Here is a 6405-nt window from a genome sequence, read left to right on the forward strand (position 1 = left end):
AAAGAGAGACTATAGGGAGAAAAAGAGAAGAGAAAAGGGAGAAAAAAAGAAGAGAAGGTTAAATTGCATACAAGTAGCCTTATTGTGTATGCCCATGCATCACTGCCCATGCCTACAAAAACCACACAGTCGGTTATATATAGGCCTGTGGTTATTTTAGGCATTGCGTGAAGGCCGGTCCTCCGGGCCCATAAGCAAGCGCGGGCATAACTACACAATACCCACCACACCATGGGCACAGCCCTGAGCTGCTTCAAAGGGAATAGCCCCCTCAATTTGATATTTTCTTGTATTTTGACAAATAATCCCCCGATAGTCACATCATAATTTCTTTTACATTTTGGTTCTTGGACAAATGTCTTCAACGAAGCGCCATCTATCTAGTAGTTGGACAAATAATCCCCTACAGTCACGACATGGCTTTTGGGATTTTGGTATTTGGACAAATAATTTCAGACAGAGAGGGTGTGTTGGTTGAAAACAGCCCGACGGTGTTGGTCGGCGTAGACGCAGTGTCTTCAACGAAGCGCCATCTATCTAGTAGTTGGACAAATAATCCCCCTACAGTCACGACATGGCTTTTTGGATTATGGTATTTGGACAAATAATTTCAGACAGAGAGGGCGTGTTGGTTGAAAACAGCCCGACGGTGTTGGTCGGCGTAGACTCAGTTGAAAACTCATTATTTGAGTACGTCCAAGGTTCCACACCATGGGCCATTAACCAAGTGCGTCCATGTCCAAATAGGATATGCACGCAATTCTTGGTTTTATGTTGGCGCAGTCGGCGCAGACGTAGTTCTGAATTCGATAGAGGGCTTATAGGTCTTGGTTTTATGTTGGCGCAGACGGCGTAGACGTAGTTCTGAATTCGATATGGGGCTTTGAAAACAGCATGCTTCTTAACAGGACATAGACACACTTGCGTGTAGGTCTTGGTTTTATGTTGGCGCAGTCGGCGCAGACGTAGTTCTCAATTCGATAGAGGGCTTATAGGTCTTGGTTTTATGTTGGCGCAGTCGGCGTAGACGTTATAGTTCTGAATTCGATATGGGGCTTTGAAAACAGCATGCTTCTTAACAGGACATAGACACACTTGCGTAAACACAATGCACGACTAAACATAATGTATGAGGGAATGCCTCGTTCTAACAAGAAAGCCCGACTGCGCGTTGGGACGAGAGACCTTATTTTTGTAGTATATTTAGAATCAATCGTATCAAATTTTTACTTGAGTTGTAAAAACCATAAAAAGAGTCTCAATCAGTCTCATTAATTTTTATGTATTTTGCTGTTTGTTGGTATAAGAAAATATGTAATAGTAAGTGCAATGCATCGCAACAAGACTAAAGTCATATAATTTGGATTCTATTATTTTTTAGAATGTAGTTCAGCCATCAATTCGCGGGAGAATTTTCCCAATTTTAACGTGATAAAATGGACTTTACAATCCATACCCGATGACCCCCCTTTTTTTTTTTTTTTTTTAGTTGCGGCTACCCAATGAACCCCTTTCTTTGGTTGCGGCTACCCATAACCCCCTTTTTTCTATAATAGCATCATCTAAATGCAACTAAACAATGCGGCAGAAACTGTCCAATTTTGCTTCATTTTTTCACAATTATGCCGAAAGTTTCAAAATTTTGCTACATTTTGTCACAATTTTCTACCCGATGACCCTTTCTTTAAATCTTATACTCGATGACCCCCTTTTTATTTTGTTTGTACCCAATGACCCCCGTAGTTTTAAAAATAACGCTTTGTACCCGATATGCCCCTACTTCGCGACTCCGGTAGGCACATACCCGTCACTTCCAAAATTGAGTGCCCCTCCCCCCGAGGTTCAAGTTGGATATGGTATACAAATGTGACTCAAAGACAGAGATATACCATATACACAATTATTGTTTAATTCTTGATGGTTTATTGATAGTAATAACAAAATATACTTACAAAATTGGATGCAAATATAAGTGAGATGATTGTAGTCATACAGTTATAACAAGATTAGAATGTACACGAATTTGTTTGCCTTATTAAGAAATACAGAAAGGTGTACAATAGAGTTGATAATGGTAATCATGGCTATGTGTCATTCTTTTGAAAATATGCAAGCTTCATAAGCATGTAATTGAAGATTCCGCATGTTTTGAAGGTGATAATGATACTTTTTTGATAATTTTGGCTATGGAGCACGGGCCCAAAACGGGGAGGCTGTATATTGCACGTCCCACGGCTGGTATACCAGAGGATGATTTAAGCACTTCCCAGCAAGTCTTGCGGTTAGCATAGCTGTGGGGGTAAACATGACACCACTGCCCGCCCACTGCATACACACGTACACGTGCATGGTTAAATTTGAATTTGGACAGATATATTTACAATAAAAACACCTTCAAAAAGTTGGCCGATTTCACATTTTATGTTATCTTATCTACAGAAGGTGTGATTTATCCTTCGTGCATACATCACTTTACATCTGAAATCGACCAAGTAATAATGACACACGGACAATTCTTAAACAACATCTTTTGCACAGAGTTCAATGGGATTTGAAAAATATAGTGGCAGTTGAAACTCAGAGGATGATTGTTAAAAGCACTTCCCAGCAAGTCTTGCGGTTAGCACAGCTGTGTGAGTGAACATGACACCACTGCCCGCCCACTGCATACACATGTGCATGGTTAAATTTGAATTTGGACATATATATTTACAATAAAAACACCTTCAAAAAAGTAGGTCGATTTCACATTTTATGTTATCTACAGAAGGTGTGAATTATCCTTCATGCATACATCACTTTAGATCTGAAATCGACCAAGTAATAATGACACACGGGCAATTCTAAAACAACATCTTTTGCACAGAGTTCAATGGGATTTGAAAAGTAAAGTGGCAGTTGAAACTCTAGTGATAACACTTTTACATGTAATGCATCATGGGGCTTCCTTAAATCATCCTCTGGTTGAAACTCTAGTGATAACACTTTTACAGTGCATGATGGGGCTTCCTTAAATCATCCTCTGGGCTGGTACGTTCAATCTCAGCCCATTGTCATTTTGACAATTCAACAGGAAGGCCTGTTTCCATTGCTACATTCTTGATGTCTTATATTAAACGAAAGTACGATTGCCGGATTCCGAATGATATTGTTGATTGTAACACATAATAAGTTCTATGTTAAAGCTTTGTTTTACATTACCTAATTACAATTGGGTGAACAATATGTTCGTATGTTTACTGCGCTCTGTACAAAATAGAAGAATAACATTGCATAAAACCCTCCACCACTAAATACTTACAAATTAATACATGAAGAAAATAATATTTAAACTGGACTACTGCCTAACATTTTGTGTCTTGAGCTGTTTAAGGTGGTTATGCAGGCATTATAAAAGTGCTCTAAACAGATTAATTGAGTAGACCAAAGTACACTGATCAATATGCCTTTTCTTTGGAATCAATCGGACATAGGCCTACGGTTTTCAAAATACATCAATTTATATTTTCTTTGTATCGTATTGTCTTTATCAATAATCAATCAAGTCAATAAGCTAAAATGACTGGAGAAGCTCATTAACATATAATTTTTGCCAATATTTTGCTAAAAATCCATGCATAAATGTTCGGGGTACTTTTATTTTGCATAAATTTGCCCTGAAACTTGGTCAAAGTGTTTCTAATATGTTTTAATGTATTATATAGTGAAGGCCAAGTTCAATAATAAACAACATGTTTTACATCCGACTTATTCAAAACAAGGTGGAGGAAAGGGCATTTTATTTTTTAGAACAGAATCGTGAATACCCATAATTATAGTTATTCTAGCATACACTATGTCTGCACAAAAGAGGAGAAATCTTTTTATTTGTTATACTGACATATAGGACCCCCTTATTTATCTCAAAACATTCCTAAAGTGTTTCTAGTTTATTAGCAAGGCTATAGGAAGAATATTTGTTTTGTTAAAATAACTGACTTTCACAAAATACAAATTTAATTGAAGAAACCTCAACAAAGGAAACAAAGAAGACGTGAAACATGTTAATTTTGTTTATTTGGCCTAACTTAAGGGCTTTATGTTTTACATCCTACAGCATTATCGTTGCTCAACAATGTAAAAACGTTTTTGTAACATTCCTAAAACATTTTTGAAAACTTGGTACAAATCATTCTAAACAGAATGTTATTTTGGAGTTGCAAAAATATTTTGAAAAAAATGTTTGTCCAAGTATTTACAATCACGTTTTTAAAATGTTTTCACGACCTTTATATAACGCGACATTTAAATGTTATTAAAATGTTTTACGTTTTTATAACATTCCAAAAACATTTTTGAAAACTTGGTACAAATCATTCTAAACAGAATGTTATTTTGGAGTTGAAAAAATATTTTGAAAAAAAATGTTTGTCCAAGTATTTACAATCACGTTTTTAAAATGTTTTCACGACCTTTATATAATGCGACATTGAAATGTTATTAAAATGTTTTACGTTCTTATAACATTCCAAAAACATTTTTGAAAACTTTGTACAAATCATTCTAAACATAATGTTATTTTGGAGTTGAAAAAATATTTTGAAAACGATGTTTGCTCCAAATATTTCGTTTTATAAATATTTACAAATGAAGGTAAAATGTTTCTAGTAAATGGTTGAAATTTTAAACAATGTTTTTGCTTCCTAAGACTATGTATTTATTATCAATATCATGCCTTATACTCTGTTTGACCAAACTTCCTATTCAATCATGAGATGGAAATCTGTTTTTTAAGATGTATCCGGGAGTTGTATAACACTTTCAATTTTCATTTCATCACGCTCTAAAACAAACGATTTCTTATGTATTACTTTGTTTCGTGATGAAAATCGTGATGTTTTATTTCATCACTCACGAAAAATTGATTTCTTATGTATTACTTTGTTTCGTGATGAAAACCGTGATGTTTTATTTCATCATCACGCTCTAAAACAAACGATTTCTTATGCATTATATTTGTTTTGTGATGAAAATCGTGATGTTTTATTTCATCACGCTCTAAACAATAATTATAGTTACATGCATTTTAAGAAAAAATCTTATTAAAACAGTATGTTGTTTAGAAAAAATGTAGAAAGTGATGATGATGATGATGATGATGATGATGATGATGATGATGATGATGATGTCTCCAAAAGTGTCCCGGGTTTTTTTTCTTGCCCTAAATCGTGCGTATATCTATAAAATAAGGCACTTCAATAATCAATAATCAGTCCCGCGACGGTCTCCGCTAACTAGCTACTAACTTGGGTTATGGGCGCTGATTTTCATGTTCACTGTCACTTAGGCCCCTACTCATCAGCGAAGTACGACCCTTTGTCAATCACCTTCAGTACCCCATTTCGGCATACTATATAAGAAACTCATCATGATGATCGAACAGAGAGTACTTTAAATGTAGCTTGTACCGTTTTCGTGTGGCATTCTTCAGAAGTGAGCGGTCCGTTTACCAAAATTTTCGGTCAAATCTCCATTCAATTAACACGGGAGTTGGCTAGCTATGCCTTGCCCTCACTCACTATTTTACCAAAGTACCAAATTTCTGAACATCTAACCTATAGCTGTAATTTTAGGTCATGTACTTTTAATATTGGCCGGTTAACCCTAACCCTAACCCTACCACAATATACTGCCGGCCATTTTGAAAAAGTCCACTGAACCAATGTAGATACATTTTATGCAAAAAACCCGGCAAAAAAGCTTTCCGGATTCGGTTTCAGCAGCCGAAATGGCTATAGAATCCACTCGTCTAATAAATGATTTGCAAAAAATGCTATCATTTGCCCAGGTACGGTATTGTGCAAAATTTTACTAAACAGCAGAGTAAAATCTTTCCCCTTACTCAACACCGGGTAATTTTACTCACGTGATGTTTGGTTTATAATGTGATTTTTGGTTTACATTGTGATATTTTGGTTTAAAATGTGATTTTTGATCAAAAAATTAATTTTTGGTCTAAAATGTGCTTTTTGATCAATAATTTGATTTTTTGTTGGTCAAAAATCAAAAATGTGACTTTTGGTCAAAATTAATGTGATTTTTGGGTTGGAAGGTGTTTTTTGGTCAAAAATGTGATTTTTTTTTTGTATGTATGATTTGTTTTCCTTTTCTAAAACATTGTTTTAAAATTGGGAAACAAATGATAATGACGTAGATATTCATTTGTTTTATACACATTACCCACCTAAAAAAATGCGGACAGTCCTATATTGCATAATATGTATTTCGATTGAACATCTGCATTTTGTACCATTCAAAGAACAGTAGTTTTAGCTAGTAGTATAGCTATACAGTTAATATTGATGAGAATTTCAATAATATGATATTGGAATTAAATTCATAGTCCCTCTTTAAAAATAAAATGTT

Source organism: Amphiura filiformis, chromosome 11, assembly GCF_039555335.1.
Source record: "Amphiura filiformis chromosome 11, Afil_fr2py, whole genome shotgun sequence".
Lineage (NCBI taxonomy): Eukaryota > Metazoa > Echinodermata > Ophiuroidea > Amphilepidida > Amphiuridae > Amphiura > Amphiura filiformis.